Below are 20,496 nucleotides of genomic sequence, written 5' to 3'. Positions count from 1 at the left end.
ACAAGATGGAGGCTTGATTTTGCAACCAAAACTTTGCAGAAAATATAAATAGTGAAAGTTGTGGGGGCCTGGCCTAAAAAAAACTTCCTCTAGAGAGAAAAAAGAAACCGCTGATGGGGTAGAGAAGGGGAAAGAAAAAAAGTTTAAAAATGCCTGGGAAAGAATCTCTTATTCTTATGCAAGTGGCTCCTCCACCAGGGGAAAAACTTAATTACTGTCCAATAAAGCTGAACCCCTTGGCTGGGGGGAAAAGGAAGCAGGTGAAGGCTTGTGGCTGGGAACCAGCCAGCCGGCTGTGTGGGACCCTTGGGCCATGCGTCCCAGCCCTGGCACAGAGGGGAGGGGCAGCAAGGAGCCCCACTAGCCTGGCTGTCCTGAAAAAGTAAGGAAAGGGTCTTTCCCCTGAATCTGGGGGTGACAGTGGGGGGCATGTTTTCTCTACCCTGTGAAATACCAGGATGGAAGGCTTAGAAGCCGCAGTGATAGGTTTTGAGTCTCTATTTCACTCACTGCTTCTCGAGCCCCCACGTTGCATGCCAAAAATGTTACAGGACTCTTCCTCAGTTCAGCTAAAGACAAAGTCCTTGTCCGTCCCATGGTCACAAAATTTTAGGCTCCTAGACTGAAGGGTGAGTAAGACAGGGTTTTATTGGGTGGAAAGGGTAAAAAAGGGGGAAACGGGGCACGCGTGGTGGCTCACACCTGTAATCCTAGCACTTTAGGAGGCCGAGGCAGGTGGATCACCTGAGTTCAGGTGTGGTAGTGGGCGCCTGTAATCCCAGCTACCTGGGAGGCTGAGGCAGGAGAATCGCTTGAACCTAGGAGGCGGAGGTTGCAGTGAGCCAAGGTCGCGCCATTGCGCTCCAGCCTGGGCAACAAGAGTGAAACTTCATCTCAAAAAGAAAAAAAAAAAGGAGGGAGCGAAACAGGGATCCTCCACAAGGCCAGAGTCCTGGCTAGAATGCTTCCCCGCTGCAGCTGAAATTCCAGGTTTCATATAGGAAGGGGAGGGGCCAGGTTCCTCCCCACTGCAAATGCCACATACTTCTCAAGGCTTCTCCACAGTGCTTATTCCCAGTGCTCAGGCCCGTTGGAGTTTTTCCGTGGAGCACCCTCCCACCTGGCTGTCTCAGTTTCATATCTCTAACCAAAATGCCAGATGTTCAGTCTAGTTTCTGCTGCTCACCAAACAGAAAAGTAATCTCTGAGACAATGAGTATTGACAAGGAAGAAGGCTTTAATTGGGTGCTGTAGCAGAGGAGATGGGAGATCAGTCTCAAATCCATCTCCTTGACCAATTAAAAATATGGTTTTATATAACAGGGAAGAAATGTAACTACATGCAGGAAAACAGGAATTAGGGAGGGGTAAGGAAGATGAGTTTGTCAACAGGAGGCAGGTGGTTGCTTAGACCATCATGATGGGTGAGAAATCGTGTCTCATTGTCCAGATGTGGTGATCTAGTAAGTCTCAGTTCCTTGACACTATCTGGGAGTCCTGATGGTTGGCTTCTTGAGAAAGGAATTCAGATAAAACACATGTAATTTTCTCAAGTTTCAAGACTGTGAGGGTCAATTTCTACATTTAATCAAATTAAAACATAAACATCATTTTATGGGACAATTGGGTGAGATTCATATTTATATGCTGAAATACTATACAAAAGAAATAGGATAGAAAAATGTAAACACTACATTATTTTAAAAAACTATTCTACAACGAAAAAGAACATTGTGAGTTTTTTTAAGGATACACACATAATTAGAAAGTCTATAAATAGTAAGTACAAATTGAAATATAGCACAGGGAATACTTTTGGGACTAGAAGGGACCTACGGAAGACTTTTAAAATGTACTTCTTTTAAGTTTATAACCTAACAAGCATATATATGCTTGTTCATTATATTGTTATTCCTTAAATTGTCCAGATATTGTGCACTCTCCTTAGTATGCATGCTGTATTTCATAATAAAAACAAGAGCATAAAAATACCCTCAAAAATCCCTGTCTTTTAAAGGAAATACGAATGAGTTGGCAAGAAGAATACTTGACATCAAGACATCAGATGACATCACTTTTATCCTGGTACATCCCAGGTGAAAAACAGTCAAGAAGTAATGTCATTGTCAGAAAATATGCCCAGTTGTTTATAAATCATCATAGAGGCTATTTGAAAGTGGAATTTTCATATGTAGTTAATGATTACTTTGGCTCTACGTGTTATAAGCCAGGATTATAGCCTATATAATCACATATAAACTGTGAAAAGACATACAAGTTTGCATAATTAAATAAATTTGAATACAATGTTTACAAACAAGTGTATTCATTAAAATATTTTTAAGGAAAAGAGTGTATCTAATTTAATCTAAATTTTGATGTTAAGTGTGGAGAACAGGGAGAACTAGAGGCAAAGAGACAAGTTGGGAAGCTATTTTGGCAGTCCCAACAATGAAGAGTTATTTATTAGAGTAATAACTGTGAAAATATTGTTTGTATGTATGTTAATATGTTATAGTATAAAAGAAAACAATTTGCATTCAAATTTGCAGGTCTGTATATATCCAAGTGGGCACAGCTATGCTGGAAAAAAAACAACAAAATTATATATTTGAACCTCAGTATAGAATCACAATATATATACAATAAAAAACAGAGACTGATTTATTTAGCATTCTGTAATGAGTGATAGTATCATTCGTGGTGTGATATGCTTTTGTAAATTGCAAGAAGCTTTCAGTAAAGATTCAAACAGCGTGCAAATGTCTTTTATTGCAAATAATCATTGAATTCCTGAAAAACTCAGTGTATATCAAAGCTCTACAAAAACGTGTTGTTTTTATAGGTTAAATAAAATTAGGATCTAGTATGAAAAACTTATAAACAATATTTTACCATTCTGGTATATATACACACGTATGTGTGTACATATTCATATACATATATTAATGAATGATTCTTTGGAGCACTTGGAAGTCAGAACATATAGCCCTTGCCAACTCAATGCCAATAATCATCCTCATTATTTGTGGATCCCTACTGTTAAACACAAAGTCTCTCTAAGCTTTTCAACATGGTTCAGGTGATGTCACCATCGTTGTGGAGAACCACCATCCTAGTGGTTAAATAAAATCTAGGTGATTTAGGATTTTTGATGAATATAATATGGTGACTAGTGATCCAGGTAGACTGGAAAACAAAAAGGCAAGAAAAGGCTTATGGATAAGCTAAACATTAGATATTTTTCTCAGGCATTTCTTATTTGGGGTTGCTATGGAAATAAAACTAGAGAAGATACTTTAAGATTTGCAAAGCATGTGCAAGTTAGACTCTCTGAGACTAATTTGTACCGGACATTGCTTGATATCCATGGTTTAGTGGCTGGAATGCAGGCAATAATATATCCTGACATTCTTTGAGCCAAATAATGTCTGTCTACTCTATATTACCCTGAGATCTTAAGGTGTCATTGTTCATAGCAGGATGAGTACTGCTAGCAACACCTGGGTTTTCCACCCTCTGGAATCTGGTAAGACTGACCTAATGATTTTGAGGAAATCGTATCTATTCCACTTAGCAATTTTAAAAACTAAAAGAAAAATGTCATGATTTTACTTTATGTCCTTGAAAGTAAAAATTATTTAAAGAAAATGTAGGCACAAAAAATTAAGACTGAAACATGAGAAAATGGCAGTTATATTTTAGGAATGGCAGAATGGCAAGCTGAAAATAATTGAAGTCTCTGTTGACTTATGCCATACCAGTTTTAGACAGTCAACTTCTGGACTTTTAATGAAGAAATTTAAACCATATTTGATTCATTCATGTTATCTGACCTTCTATTTCCCCCACTAATAGACAAACTTAACCCTAATTAATATGATTAATATGGAATTCCATAAGTGGACACAGGTTATAATAAATGACTATATTTTACATAATTATTCTGTATTCTACGTATTAATCTACACTTACATAAGAATATGTGACATTAAATTAGTAGTTGCACATCAGCTATCAAGGATTTAAATATTGCAAGCTGAAATAATAATAACCTTATTGCATTACAGAAAAAATATTTGATAAAAACTATAATCAGCACTACCATGGAAAGCAGACGCACATATCTTATCGTAAAGGAAAGTGATAGAAATATGTAGAATGTAGATGCATGCTGGCTTTTACCCTATCTTTACCCTATATTTGCAAAATCCTACAACTGGTCAGTTTGCAAACAGAGATGGAACATATCTGCTCTGGTGACCTCTATCTACAGGTCACCTTTCTACACTAAGAACTTTGTACACAGTTCTACAATCTGAGTTTTGCTATTTTAAACCAGCCTATATCAGTAATCAAAACAATAATAATCAGTGGCTTGTATTGACATCATTAGCATAATTGTGCTGCAGAATCTTTTTAAGCACTTTCACAAAAATTCTACACCAGATCAGCAGCCAGCATACTAGTAAAGATCAGATTAAGAGTGTTTTTGCTTCAGGTGGTCTGAAAACAGTCATCGGTCAGGTGGTGGTGATGGTGGGCATAACACTGAGCCCAGTAAGTAAAGGACCAGAGTGTTCAGACTTTAACTGTCTACACCATTATTTGCTTATAGGAGCTTGCTTACAGAACTGAGAAACAAATAAGAAACCTATAAATTTGATGAAAAATGTATTGCCACAGAGACTGCAAATTTGACATGAAATTTCCTATAATTTATATATCCTGAAAAATATACACCAGCCCTCAAAAATGTATTAGCAGGACATAGGTTATACAGGTTATGTAACCATCAAGACAGTCATACTTCTCAGTGCCCACCTTAGATACAGCCACGAAGCTTACTGAGCAAGTATAACAGGTAATGAATATGTTAATTAGCTTGATTTAGTCATATCACAATATATACATATATCAAAATATGTTATACACCATAAATGTATGTAATTTTTATTTGCCATTTAAAAATTATTTTTAAAAAGGGAAAGAGAGAGACAGACCCTCCCAAAAGACAGTCATGATTCGGGGAGGATATTGGTGAAAAGATTTCTTTTCAGGAAGCAGAAGTAGACAGCCCAAATGGGCTAAACAAGGAACTTCCTCTGCCATAATCAAAAAGGGCCTTTACTAATTCACTTGAATTGTATTTCATAAGTGCTACAGACCACTAGTTGCTATGTTTTCCAATTACCCTCTTCCAAACAGGTATTTCTAGATGCTGTTATTTTTTTTTCTCTTTGTTTGGAACAAATGACCTGCCCTTTATTTTATAGATTACAAGACCATAAGGACTTAACATTTTATAAGGAAGGAGGTTAAATATTATCCTTATATCATGAACTTGAAGACTTCGGTTCTTCAAAACATGAGCTGAAGACTTTGGGTAGTCTTCCCTGGGGAAATGATGAATGCATTCTATGTGTGTAAAAAGGTGACGGCAGAAATTTGTGGGTATCTAATTAAACTGGCTGTGGCAGAAATTGCTAATTGTTTCACATTATCTGTTCTTTTTTTCTGCATCAAAACACTAGAATCTTATGGCTGTGCCAAATAAGAGTATATTCTTTGACCTTAGCAACAGGGTGTCATCATGTGACAAAGATCTGGCAAATCACACGTGAGCAAAATTGATGGAAATTCTAGGAAGTGTTCTTAAAACAAGAGGAAATGCATTTGTCTTCCCTTTATGCCTTCATGGTGGCTGGAATGTGGCTATGATGTTGGGCATTGCCACACTCATTTGAAGCAAAATAACCATGACAGATTAGTTATTACATAGAAGAAACGTAGAAAGTTCTTGGTTGTCTACATCTTTGTGGAACTGCTATACCCAGCCATAGAAGAGCAGTCTCTGGACATTAACATGAAATAATATTTTTCAGAGGCGTTGTTCTGCAATTTCCAACCAAATAGTAAATAGCATTTTTTTCATTTCTCATGATGTGTATAGGCCCTAAAGAAATTCTTTAAAAAACATCAACAAGAGACAGCTACTCAAATAATTTGACATCTGTTGATATTTATAAACTTCAGCTTTCATTAGCTAGGAATATTTTTTAAGGATATATAAATGAAGTGTGACATGCTCCCTGTGGCTATTATTGAAAAGCAGTTTTGAAAATCTTGCATTTTCATTATGTGGTGCTAAACCACCAAAAATCAGTGAACGTCTCTAACATAATGTGTCATTTGAATTGAAAGAATAGTGTGGGGCTTAACGTGATTTGTGTGTGCATTTATATTTCTCATTTAACAAAATGATGGTGTCCTGGATATTAATTATATATGGTACGTTCCCAAAACAATCACAATAGAAATATATAACAAAATGATAGCATTTTCATTAAAATATTAATCTATTTCAGGGAGTAAATAAATAGTTAAAAGCACAGAACAATCTCTACAGCCTCTCTTGGTTATGTTACTCAACTCTAAAACATTTCTTCTTTGCCTGCCTCTTTATCTTTCTAGTCTTAGATTCTCCCTCTAGCTTCAGTATGAAAATGAATCCATAGATCTATGACTAGCCCAAAAAGAACTGTCAGTAGCACTTATCATATTAAAAGACACTAAAGTACAACAGAAAGTTTCATAAAAACTCAAATGCTCCAAACTTATTATTTCGATAGCTTGTCTTTAAAGAGGATGGGGCCAAAGCAGTATAATGAGCAGCTTTGAAACAAAATATACTATAGAAATCACTCTTTTAGACGGTTTTTATTACCATGAAGTATTTCCTTTCTATGCCAATTTTGCTGACAGTTTTAATCATAAAGTGATGCTGGATTTTGTCAAATGCTTTTTCTGCTTCTATTGAGATGATCGTATGATTTTTGTTTTTAATTTTGTTTATGTGCTGTATCACATTTATTGACTTGCGTATATTAAACCATGTCTGCATCCCTGGTATGAAACCCACTTGATCATGGAGTATTATCTTTTTAATACGCTGTTGGATTCAGTTAACTAGTATTTTTTGATGATATTTTGCATCTATGTTCATCAAAGATATTGGTCTGTAGTTTTCTTTTTTTTGTTGTTATGTCTTTTCCTGGTTTTGGTATTACAGTGATACTAGATTCATAGAATGATTTAGGGAGGATTCTCTCCTTCTCTATCTTTTGAAATAGTTCAGTAAGACTGGTACTAATTCATCTTTGAATGCCTGGTAGAAGCTGTGATTTATCTGGTCCCGGACTTTTTTTGGTTGACATTTTTTTAATTACTATTTCAATCACTATTTGTTATTGGTCTGTTCAGTTTCTATTTCTTCCTGAACTAATTTAGGAGAGTTGAATGTTTCCAGGAATTTGTCCATATCCTCTAGAATTCCTAGTTTATGCACATAAAGGTGTTTATAGTAGCCTTGAATGATATTTTGTATTTCTGTGGTATTGTTTGTAATATCTCCCATTTCATTTCTAATTGAGCTTATTTGGATCTTCTCTCTTCTTTCCTTGGTTAATCTTACCAACGGTCTATCAATTTTATCATTTCAAATAATCAGCTTTTTGTTTCATTTACCTTTTGTATTGTTTTTTGGTTTGTTTCTTTCAATTTCATTTAGTCCTGCTCTGATCTTTGTTATTTATTTTCTTCTGCCTGGTTTGGGTTTGGTTTCTTCGTGTTTCTCTACTTCCTCAAGGTGTGACCTTAGGTTGTCTATTTGTGCTCTTTCAGATTTTTTGATGTAGGCATTTATGCTATGAACTTTCCTCTTAACACTGCTTTTGTTGTATCCCTGAGGTTTTGCTAAATTGTGTCACTTTTATTATTCAGTTCAAAGAATTTTTAAATTTCCATCTTGATTTTATTGTTGACCCAAAGATCACTCAGGAGCATATTATTTAATTTCTATGTATTTGCATAGTTTTGAAGGTTCCTTTTGGAATTAATTTGCAGTTTTGTTCCACTGTGGTCTGAGACAATTCTTAATGTAATTTTGATTGCTTTACATTTATTGAAACTTGTTTTGTGGCCTATGATATTGTCTGTCTTGGAGGAAGTTTCATGTGCTGTTCAATAGAAGGTGTATTCTGCGATTGCTAGATGGAATGTTCTGTATATAACTTTTAAGTCCATTTGTTTCAAGGTATAATTTAAATCCATTGTTTCTTTGTTGACTTTCTGTTTTAATGACCTGTCTAGTGCTGTCAGTGGAGTATTGAAGTCCCCCGCTATTATTGTGCTGCTGTCTGTCTCATTTCTTACATCTAGAAGTAATTGTTTTATAAATTTGGGAGCTTCAGTGTTAGGTGAATATATATTTGGAACTGTGATATTTTCCTGTTGGACTAATTTTTTTATCACTATATAATCTCCCTGTTTGTCTTTTTATTGTTGTTGTTTTGAAGTCTGTTTTGTCTGATATAAGAATAGTTCCTCCTGCTCACTTTTGGTTTTCATTTGCATAGAATATCTTTTTCCACCCCTATAACCTTAAGTTTATGTGAGTCCTTATGTGTTAGGTGAGTTTCTTGAAGAAGCTTGGTTGGTGGATTTTTCTCCATTCTGACATTCTGTATCTTTTAAGTGGAGGATTTAGGCCATTTAAATTCAATATTAGTATTGAGATGTGAGTTACTGTTCTATTATCATGCTAGTTGTTCACTAAATACCTTATTTTTTTCATTGTGTTATTGTTTTATAGGCCTTGTGATATTTATGCCTTAAGGAGGTTCTGTTTTGGTGTATTTTGTGGTTTTGTTTCAAATTTAGAACTCCTTTTAGTATTTCTTGCAGTGCTGGCTTGGTAGTGGTGAATTTTGTTGGTATTTGTTTGTCTGAAGAAGACTTTATCTCTCCTTCATTTACGAAGCTTAGTTTTGCTGGATACAAAACACTTGGCTGACAATTATTTTGTTTAAGGAGCCTAATGATACAACCCTAATCTGTTCTGGCTTGTAAGATTTCTGCTGAAAAGTTAGCTGTTAATCTGATAGGTCTTCCTTTATAGGTTACCTGTTGTTTTTGTCTCACAGCTCTTAAAGAGTCTTTCCTTCATCTTCACTTTAGATAATCTGATGATAACGTGCTTAGGTGATGATCTTTTTGTGATGAATTTACCAGGTGTTCTTTGAACTTCCTGTATTTGGATGTCTATATCTCTAGCAAGGCCAGGGAAGCTTTCCTCAATTATTCCCTCAAATAAGTTGCCAAACTTTTGGATTTATCTTCTTCCTCAGGAACACCAATTATTCTTAGGTTTGGCTGTTTAACATAATCCCAAATTTCTTGGAGGCTTTGTTTATTTTTACTTTTTTTCTTTGTCTTTTTCTGATTGGGTTAATTCAAAAGCCTTTTCTTCAAGCTCCGAAGTTCTTTGTTTTATTTGTTCTAGTCTATTGTTGAAATTTTTCAGTGCATTTTGTATTTCTCTAAGTGTGTCTTCCATTTCCGGAAGTTATGATTTGTTTTCCTTTATGATACCTATTTCACTGGAGAATTTTCTATTCATATCCTGTTATTGTTTTTTTAAATTTTTTTTCTTAAACTTTAAGTTTTAGGGTACATGTGCAAAACATGCAGGTTAGTTACGTATGTATACATGTGCCATGTTGGTGTGCTGAACCCGGTAACTCGTCATTTAGCATTAGGTATATCTCCAAATGCTATCCCTCCCCCTTCCCCCACCCCACAACAGGCCCTGGTGTGTGATGTTCCCCTTCCTGTGTCCGTGTGTTCTCATTGTTCAATTCCCACCTATGAGTGAGAACATGTGGTGTTAATTTTTTGTCCTTGCGATAGTTTGCTGAGAATGATGGTTTCCAGCTTCATCCATGTCCCTATAAAGGACATGAACTCATCATTTTTTATGGCTGCATAGTATATTCCATGGTGTATATGTGCCACATTTTCTTAATCCAGTCTATCATTGTTGGACATTTGGCTTGGTTCCCAGTCTTTGGTATTGTGAATAGTGCTGCAATAAACATACGTGTGCATGTGTCTTCATAGCAGCATGATTTATAATCCTTTGGGTATATACCCAGTAATGGGATTGCTGGGTCAAATGGTATTTCTAGTTCTAGATCCCTGAGGAATCGCCACACTGACTTCCACAATGGTTGAACTAGTTTACAGTCCCACCAACAGTGTAAAAGTGTTCCTATTTCTCCACATCCTCTCCAGCATCTGTTGTTTCCTGACTTTTTAATGATGGCCATTCTAACTGGTGCTAGATGCTATCTCATTGTGGTTTTGATTTGCATTTCTCTGATGGCCAGTGATGATGAGCATTTTGTCATGGGTCTTTTGGCTGCATAAATGTCTTCTTTTGAGAAGTGTCTGTTCATATCCTTCGCCCTTGGCTTTCACCTTTCTCTGTATGTCAATTAGTAGCTTAATAATCAACCTTATGAATTCTTTATCTGAGAATTCAGAGATTTATTCTTGGTTTGGATCCATTGCTGGGGAGCCAATGTGATTTTGGGAGTTTTATAAGACCATGTTTTCCCATATTACCAGATTTACTTTTCTGGTTCCTTCTTATTTGGGTAGACTTTTTCCATGGAAATATTTGGAACTCAGAGTATGCTGTTCAGACTATTTTGCCCCACAAGGTAATCCCTTGATGTGGTGCTCTCCCTCTTCCCCTAGGGATGGGGCTTCCTGACAGCCATACTGCAGTGACTGTTATTGGGCGTCTGACCACCCAGCAAGGCTACTAGGTTCTGGGCTGGTGCTAGGGAATTTCTACAAAGAGTCCCGTGATGTGATGTGTTTTCAGGTCTCTCAGCCATAGAAACCAGCACCTGCTCTGGTGGAGGTGGCAGGAGAGTGAAGTAGATTGTGAGAATCCTTGGTTGTAGATATGTTTGGTGTGCTGGCTTTCACGAATGCTGGTTATGCTAGCAGTGAAGTTGTCACGTGGACAGACTCAGGATCTTTGGTTAGCCAGGATGTTGCTGGCAGTGATATTAGCTGTGTTTTCTTCTTCCTAGGAGCAGGTTTTTTCTGTCATGAGTTGCTGTAAGGTCTGAGTTGGTTGGCCTCAAGCCAGGAGGTGGCGCTTTCAAGAGTGTACCAGCTGCAGTAGTAGTAGGGGGATATAAGCTTGCCCTGTGTTGGCCAGGGTAGGTGTTCTCGTTTCTCAGGCAATGGGTGGAGCCATAAAGCCCCCAAGACTTTATGACTTTTGTGTTTGGCTACCAGGATGGGTGGAAAAATACCATCAGGTGGGGGCAGGGATATATGGGTCTCAGCTCAGAATCTTCTTGGGTGGGGCTTGCTGTGGTCACTGTGGTGGATGGAGGGGTGGTTCTCAGGCCAATGAGGTTATGTTTCAGTGGTGATTATGGCTGCTTCTGCTGTGCCATACAGTTCACCAGGGAAGTGGGGGATATCCCATAGTGAAAGGCCTCACCCAGCTCCAAAAACCACCTGTTCACCACAAGTTATTGGAATAAAATACAAAGAAAGAAAATCACTCTTATTCATCTAGAAAATTCTTACTGTTTTAAAATTTCTTCTGTTTCCCAAGTAAAATTATTTCTGAAATTTCAAGTAAGTGTTTTCACAACTCCAGGCCTTTAAAATCATAAAGATGATGTAGACTGGGACAAGAAAAATATAAGCATAATATAGTTTGTTCTTATTTCATATATATGTACATATGCTGACTGGATACGTATATATATAGTTCATAACATAAATCTTTCTGTGGGAAGTTTTAAATAGCATAAATGAATGTGAATGTGTGTATTTTGAGATCCCACGTGGTATAACTGAGAAAGGTTAGAATTCTGTGGAGCGGAACTATACATTATGAAAACTTAATTTTTAATTCAGACTTGCTTAATGCTAAAATTGAAACCTGGAATCAAACAATTTTAAGTAACAGTTTCCTTGAGAGAATGAGAATCTTAACATTTTAAGCACAAGTAATTTAACACATATAAATAAAGGTAAAAGCTGGAAAATAAGTCATCTTAAATTTAAAATATAAATATTAGCCAAAAAGGATTGAAAATATTTGCTTACATTATTATTAACTATAGGTACAATGTCATACAGCAGATCTCTAGAGCTTATTTATCTTGCTTGACTGAGACTTTATGCCTACTGATTAGTAACTCCTACTTTCCTCTCCTGTCAGTCCATGGCAAACACAATTCCACAATTTCATACTATGAATTTGACTATTTTAGATACTTCATGTAAATGAAATCATGTAGTATTTATTTTCCTGTGGCTGGCTTATTGCACTTAGCTCCCCCTCCTCAAGGTTCATCTGTACTGCAGCGTATTGTAGATTTGCCTTCTTTTTTTAAAGCCTGATATCAGCTCACACATGTTCTGATAGCTTCTATCAAAAAAGAGTGAGAGAGAGAAGTGTTGCTGAAAATGTTAAAGAAATTGGAACCCTTTGCACACTGTGTGAATGCTAAGTAGTACAGTAACTATGGAAAACAGTACAGAAGCTCTTCAAAATAATAAATATATAACTTTTTTACAATCCAGAAATCCCACTTTGGGGTACTTATCTAAAGGAATCAAAATCAGGATTTTGAAGAGATGTTATCAATCCTATGTTGATTGAAGCACTGGGCATAATAGCCAAGATGTGGAAACAAATATCCATCAACAGATAGACAGACAAAGAAAATGTAGTGTGTGTGTGTGTGTGTGTATATATATATATATATACACACGCACACACACATATATATACATACATATATATATATACACATATATATGGAATTTGCCATTGTCTTAAAAAAAAGCAGGCTCCATGAATTAAAATAGAGATGTTTTTAATGGAAAACTGTATAATTGTGTAATCCATAATAGAAGTTTACATGTAATGATAGTTAATATTTCCCTTTACTGTTTTCACTTTTCACAAAAATTAAAAATAATTGGTGTTTATTTTTAGTTATCTATGAAACTGACTTTATAAACAAATTTTTTATTTAACAATGATAAAATGTATTCAGTTTTGTCTTTAGAGGTACCATGTCCACGGAATATAAATAGAACTGTTTACAATTTCTCTCTCCAATTAAATCAAAGTAGACAGCCAGACTGAATAATTTGTGCAATGTTTGTCTGGTAATATACATAAATCCATGGATTTTCAGCTGCTGAAATGCTTACATCATGGGCTATTTGAAAACAGCAGCTATATTTTAAGGCAAATAATTTAAGTAAGACCATTTTAAATATTTTTAAAACTCACCTGGCTATCCATATATACTAATATAGGTGCAAGACAACTTCTCTTTCTTTGTGTAGTCTGAATTAAATTTCAAAATTCGATTTCCATAAAGGCTAGCCTTTTTGACCTTTCTCAAGCTGTCTAACCAAAAGGTTGTCTGCCTCATTACCATTAATAAAAAGAATGTGCTTTTAAAGTTTAACTAAATTATCTTAAGGGCAAAAACTGAATATAACTGTGATCTGTGGTTTTTCAACTAACTGGGTTTCTAAGACTTAGAATGGTTGATTGTTCAGCAAATATGAAGATTATTTTTACATATATATGTGTGTTATATGATTTCTCTTTTTTGTTAATCTTTGTTAGTTTTATTTATTGAATTACGAAAAACATGTTAGTAGTCATTTTCAAACCTGAGCTCATAACATTAACCAAATTACTTAATAAAACAAAATATAATTTAATAATAATGAACATGACTGTTTACATGTATAGTTATTGTTATATATTATGTAAATAATATATAGTATGTTATTAATATTGTATATATGATACATGTAATAAATGTAATATTTTTAATAAACATATGTTGAATTTACCAATAGAGGCCAGGGAGTTGAGTGCTGTTCTATATTAATTAAACACTAATTTAGAGAAAAACTTTAAAATTCTAATTCAGGACTTTCTACATACAGAACAATTTCATAAAATGTATGAGTTGTGAAGTATTTTTTCAACACAAAGAGATTAAGTCCTATGCCACTCGCCTATTTGTAAGCACATATTATAAATGCCTACTTATGTTTTAATGCTTAACAGGTATATCATTTTAGTAGCCATACTAGTGTTTTAATACATTAATTTATCATACTTAATATTATACCTCAATATTGGGTAAATAAATGACCTTTACATCTGGATATGGCAGTTTCTGTCAGGTTGTTAATGTGAAAGTTGGAGTCAACGTAGTTGGAAGTTGAAAGTTGAAGTTAAGCTGAGTTTGTAATTCGTCATTGCTATAATTATCTCCAGTGCAGCCCATAATTCCATATCCTCTAATAGTTATCTCCTCTTGCTTTGAGTTCAGGGTGGGGGGTCCTGAAGGTTTCCTCTCAGTTTACCTGCTGCTCACTAACTTTCACTATTTATTGCTCACTTATAATACAGATAGGGTCTATCTTCATGCTTTTGCTCCTCCTCCAGGGGTAGGTAAGTGTTATTACTCAGTGCAAAACTTTATTGCAGGAACAGGGGTATTCTCTGTTGTCATAGGACAACTACAATCTTAGATGAATTCCAGTCTTTATGGCCTTGAAACTGAGGCTATTTTCAGATTTCCCTTCATACACCCCATCCCAGTCCAAATTCTTATTTTATTTTTATTTTTTTTTTAATCTTGAGAATGAGTTTTCTGCTCCTCTACAGGGATAGAAATCTACTTGGTTTAGATTTAGAGTTTTTTTGTTCAAGATCTCTGTTGTCTCTTACCCAAGATAGGGATTTCATTCCCTTTCTCCCTTTGAGCTTCAAAGGAAGTTTGACTTCATCTTGGGTATCACAGAGTTATTATTATTATTATATTTTATCTCTCCCATAGACCAGTTTTGTTTTTGCTCCTCTTGTAGAATCAACTGAATCAACTGACTTTTTTTTCTTTTGGGTTCTGAAGGACAAATATTTGCTGCTTCTTCCTCCACAGTTTATTTTCACTTCTTAGAAGAAAAGGTCACAGGTATATCAGCAGAGGTCTGTGCTCATTTGTAGCAACTGTCAATCATTTTGTGAACATTTGTCTTACAGAGGGAAGCTCTCCATGGACGACTGCCCCAGCCACATTGTTTTGTGAGAACACCCGATGGAAAACAATATAGAAGATCTTGTGAGTGTTTGGGACCCTCATCTTACATTTGAGACCCTCAGTTTTTCCAAACTTATATAGCAGCCCAACCTTTAGCTTTAACATTATTTTTTTAGAATTTTACTGACTTTTTTTTCTAATTTGTTTTTAAGAGTCTATCAGTTTCTTCTTCGCTTTGGCAAAACTGAAACAATTCATTTACACTATCATTATTCCAAGAGCATTTCTCTCTTTGAAAGTCTGGATAGTTATCTGTTGTGTGAGCTCAACTCTCTGATATGCTCAAGATATTTTATGATTTTGGAGATGATTTTTTCCTCATGGTTATGTTGGAAGCAGTATTATTTGCATTGTTCTACAACTTAAATGACTGGTTACCTTCTATTTTTATGCTTTCTCTTTGATTTTAGCAACTGGATTATGGTGTGACTTTCTTCATGTTTCTTCTGCTTAAAATATGTTGAACTTCTTGGATTTATAGGTGTAGGAGGCAAAATAATGGGCTCCCAAAGATGTCCAAGTCCAAATCCGCAGAATCTGTTAATATCTTATGGTACATGGAAAAGGAGAAGTAAGATTGCAAATGAAATTAAGATTGGTAATAAACCAACCTTAAAATAACAGGTTATCATAGATCATTCCATAAGGCACAATGCAATTACAAGCGTCCTTAAAAATGAAAGCTGGGGGCAGAAGAGTCAGCATCAGAGTTATGCTATGTAAAAAAGCCTCAAAAGGCCCATTATCGGTTTGAAGATGAAAGGGAGGCACATGCAAAGAAATGCAGGCAGCCTTTAGAAGCTGCGTAAGACAAGAAAACAGATTATACCCGGAACATCCAAAAATAAATGTGGTACTGCTGATACTTTGGCTTTAGTCTGATGAGTCCCATTACGGACTTCTGACCTCAAGAACTTTAATATAACACGTTTGTATCATTTTAAGCCACTAACTTCTGGTAATTGGTTACTGTAGTAGAGTGAAACTAATAGAGTGGGTTTATAATTTTGTCAAAAATATATCAATTCTTTCTCAAATAATTCAAATTCTACATTTAAAAAAATAATTATTCAATAATTTAAATAAGCAATAATATTCAAATAATAAATATTCATTATTAATTCAAGTATATTTTGCCCTCTCCTCCTACCACTTTCTCCTCTTCTTCTGAGATTCAACTTACAGGCATCTCAGAGATATTGAAAGTTAGGTTCCGGACTACTGTAATAAATATTGCAATAAAGCAAGTCACACAAATATTTGGTTTCCCAGTGCATATAAATGTTTTTCTTGCACTGTACCATAGCCTACTAAATGTACAACAGCGTTATGTCTAAACAAAGTACATATTTTAATTACAAAATAATTTATTGCTAAAAATGCTAATGATCATCTGACTCTTCAGCAATTTGGAGTATTTTTGCTGGAGGATCTTGCCTTGTTGATAGCTACTGACTGAACAGGGTGGTGGTTGCTGAAGGTTGGCATGGCTGTGACAATTCCTCTAAATAAGACATCAATGACATTTGCTGCCTTGCTTGACTCTCCCATTCACAAAAAATTTCTCTGTAGCTGGCAATGCTGTTTAATAGCATTTTGCCCACAGTGGAACCTCTTTCAAAATTGGAGTCTATCCTCTCAAACCTTGCTGCTTTCTAAAGTAAGTTTATGAAACAGTCTAAATCCTTTATTTGCATTTCAACAAAGAGCATCTTCACAAGGAGTAGATTCCATCTGAAGAAACCACTTTCTTTGCTTGTCCATAAGAAACAACCCTTTATCCATTCAATTCTTATCATATGCTTGTTGCAGTTAAGTCACATCTTCAGGCTTCATTTATAATTCTAGTTTTGCTATTTCCACACATCTGTAGTTATTTCCTCCACTGAAGTCTTGAACCCTCAAAGTCATTTATGAGTGTGGAGTCAGCCTCTTCCAAACTCCTGTTAATGCTGATATTTTTTTCTTCTCTCATGAATCACAAATGTTCTTAATGGCATTTACAATAAGGAATCTTTTTCAGAGAGTTTTTAAATTCACTAGGCCGAGATCCACCAGAGGAATCACTATCTATGGCATCTCCAACCTTACACAAGGTATTTCTAATATATTTATAAGACTAGAAAATCAAAATTACTCCTTAATCCATGGGCTTCAGATGTGGTGTTAGCAAACATAAAAATATTAATCTTGTACTTCTTCATCAGAGCTCTTGGGTGACCATTTACCTTGTCAATAAGCAGATTATATTTTTCTTTCTTTTTCCTGAGCAATAGGTCTCAACAGTGGGCTTAAAATATTCAGCAAACCATGCTATAAACAAATGTGCTGTCATCCAGGGTTTGTTGCTCCATTTATAGAGGACAGGCAGAGTAGACTTAGCATAATTCTTAAAGGCCCTAGGATTTTCAGAATGGCAAGCAAACACTGGCTTCAACTTAAAGTCATCAGGTACATTAAACACTAACATGAGAGTCCATCTATCTTTTGAAGCTTTGAAGACAGACGCTGACTTCTCCTATCTAGCCCCCAACCAATGGGGGCTGGATACCCACGGACCAATACTGGTCCATGGCCTGTTAGGAACTGGGCCACACAGCAGGAGGTAAGTGGCCCACAAAGCTTCATCTGTTTTTACAGCCGCTCCCCATCACTCACATTACTGCCTGAGTTCCATCTCTTGTCAGATCAGTGGTAGCATTAGATTCTCATAGTAATGCAAACCCTACTGTGAACTGTGCATGCAAAGGATCTAGGATTTCAGCTTGACTTCAAAAACTTTATTAAGCAGAGACTTATCATTTATCTTAGCTAAACTGTTGATAGAGATTTCTAGCTTTCATTTATATCTAGATTAAATTTTTTTTCTTTTTGCTTTGACTTATCAGATTCTATTTTTTGACTTATCAGATTCTATTTTTAGAGAAAATAAAATTTAAATCCAATATGTCTTATTTATATAGTATCAACCCTTCCTTTGGTATGTGTTTATCACTTAGAACCTGAATATCCCAGACCCTCAGCAAATATACTGTACTATACTATATTATGTGGGATCTATTAAAAAAATAGTAAACTGAAAACAGTGGCATGGCACAAGCCTGTGCCACTTGGGAAGCTGAGGCAGGATGATTGCTTGAGCCCAGTAGTTCAAGGCCAACCCGGACATCATAGTGAGACCCTATCTCTAAAAAAATGGTTTTGAATCTAAACTTTCAAATGTCATTATATCAGTGGGCTTGTTACCAAAGCAGAAAAAACTATACTAGGAGGCTTACAGAATTTCATAACATGTCAAAATTTAGGATATATTATTATATAATTTGAAACCACAAATTTTGAAATTTTATGCAAATCAGTTGGACACTTCTTTCTCCTTAGTCTATGTCTTCCTGGATTCTCTTTCATTACCCCCAATAAGCAAGATCACAGAAACTGCATTTTAGTTTCAGCTCCACCATTTATTAGCATTATTAGTTTGAATTTCTCAACGTTTCCTCTGCAAAATGAGGTAATATTAACTGATATACAAAAATAAATTCATTCTTTACTATTCATTAGAAATCAGTACATAGTAGATAATAAACAAATGCTACCTCTCTTTTTTCCTTAATCATTTAATAATTGTTCTATGAAATGTTTGTCTTTACTAGTTTCAATTTCTTTACCTTCACAGCAAATCTCAATAAATGGCTCTTGTAAATACTTCAGGGAGATAAATTTCTCTCCTCTTCACACAAAGTTTCTCTCAAACTTTTTCCATCTCTTCCTAAGGTCAGAGTTGTTTTCTGTGTAGTAACATTGAAGGTATGGTGCTTGAGAAGGAAACTGGGTTTGATTACAGACTAGACCTTAGATTATGGCTAATCACTTCAATTCTGTGAGATTCCAAGTTTAGTCATTTATGAGATTCACTCTGTAGTCATCTTAGTAATGCTTAACCTCTTATGGCTTGGTTAAATTTTAAAACTATGAGGTTGTTTCTAAGAGTTAAAGGTGTCTTTAAAGTTAACTTGATACCATATATTGTAGATGTTTGCGAAAGAATTTCATTGTCCTTCCAGGTTTGGCAATAAGTGTCAGGAAGAATCATACATTAGAAAATAAAAGCAAAACAAATGTTTTAACTCAAATATTTTAATTATTAGCATTTAATATAATTAATATTTTAAAATTTCAATAGTATTTTTACTATTACCACAGTAAAAATTATGTAAAATATTTTATGTAAAAAATGGTGTTACTAAAAATAGTGAAATTTTCAAAAAATATTTTAACTTTTAATAATATTATATTACTTAAATCTAACGAGAGTATTCAAAATTAAATATGCACTATAAGCTTAGTAAAAATTTACCTTGCATATTTTGCATACTTTCATTTGACACGTGGCTAATGTGTCTCAAAAGCAAATATAAGAATCTGTAAAAGTCACTTTTGAAATCAATATTTTGTAGGGCAGCTGCTTAATACTTGTTTGTATATATGATTAAAGGATAATATGATACAATGATTATATTACCAAAGTATGTGACCTAATGTTAATAAGAGGAGGAGCCACAAAAAATAAAAGTTTATTTCTCATCATGCAGCAGTTCAATATAGATATCTGTGGTCAAGTGGTCTCCTAAAGAGTTGTACTTTTGCTCTGAATTCCTAAGTTCCTAAACATCCTAATTACTTGAGGGAAAAACGATCACTCAGGCTGAGAAAGCACAAACTCATTAAATTGCTGTAGTAGCAGTTTGACTGTCCCGAATTCAGGCACAAAGCTACAACCAACCGTACAGGAAGATGGAAATTGTAAGCCAGATATATGCACAGGATGAAGAGAATATAGAAAATAGCACTAGCGGTAGCTCTTCCACACATATAAATGTATATCTCTAAAAGCTAATTTGCTGTTTTTTCCCAAGATGGCAGATTAGAGGATTTCAGCAGGTCTCAGCCACTTGGAAATAGCAAAATAGTGCATACAGGTCAATTCTCTGAGCTTTAATTCAAGAAAGAAAACAGCAATTTACCAGAATAGCCAAGGACAGCCCAAACCATGGGGAGAAGAATCTGGGCAGCCCCTGTGATGGCATTTGGTTGATAAAAGTGAGTGAAGCCCCTGTGTGTGAGAGGGATGGTAAGCCTCCCTCTGTGACTCACCTTCCCACTTGGGATCTGGGCAACCCAGGCTAAGAGAGAGCACATACTGTTATCCCAAGACCCAGAGCTAAGTTGAGGAGAGGCTGAGACACAGAGAGGGAAAGTGGTATCGTTATTTGTCCCCCTAAATCTCATGTTGTATTGTTACCCCTAGTGTTGGAGGTGGGGCCTGGTAGCAGGTGACTGGATCATGGGGGTGTATTTCTCATGAATGATATAGCGCCCATCCCCTTGGTACTGTTCTCACTATAGTGAATGAGTTCTTATGAGAGCTGGTTGTCTAAAAGTGTGCGGCACCTCCCTCCACTCTCTCTCTTGT

Source organism: Pan troglodytes, chromosome 1 (assembly GCF_028858775.2).
Source record: "Pan troglodytes isolate AG18354 chromosome 1, NHGRI_mPanTro3-v2.0_pri, whole genome shotgun sequence".
Classification (NCBI taxonomy): domain Eukaryota; kingdom Metazoa; phylum Chordata; class Mammalia; order Primates; family Hominidae; genus Pan; species Pan troglodytes.
The sequence above is the reverse complement of the archived record's forward strand: the minus strand, read 5'-3'. Positions refer to the sequence as shown.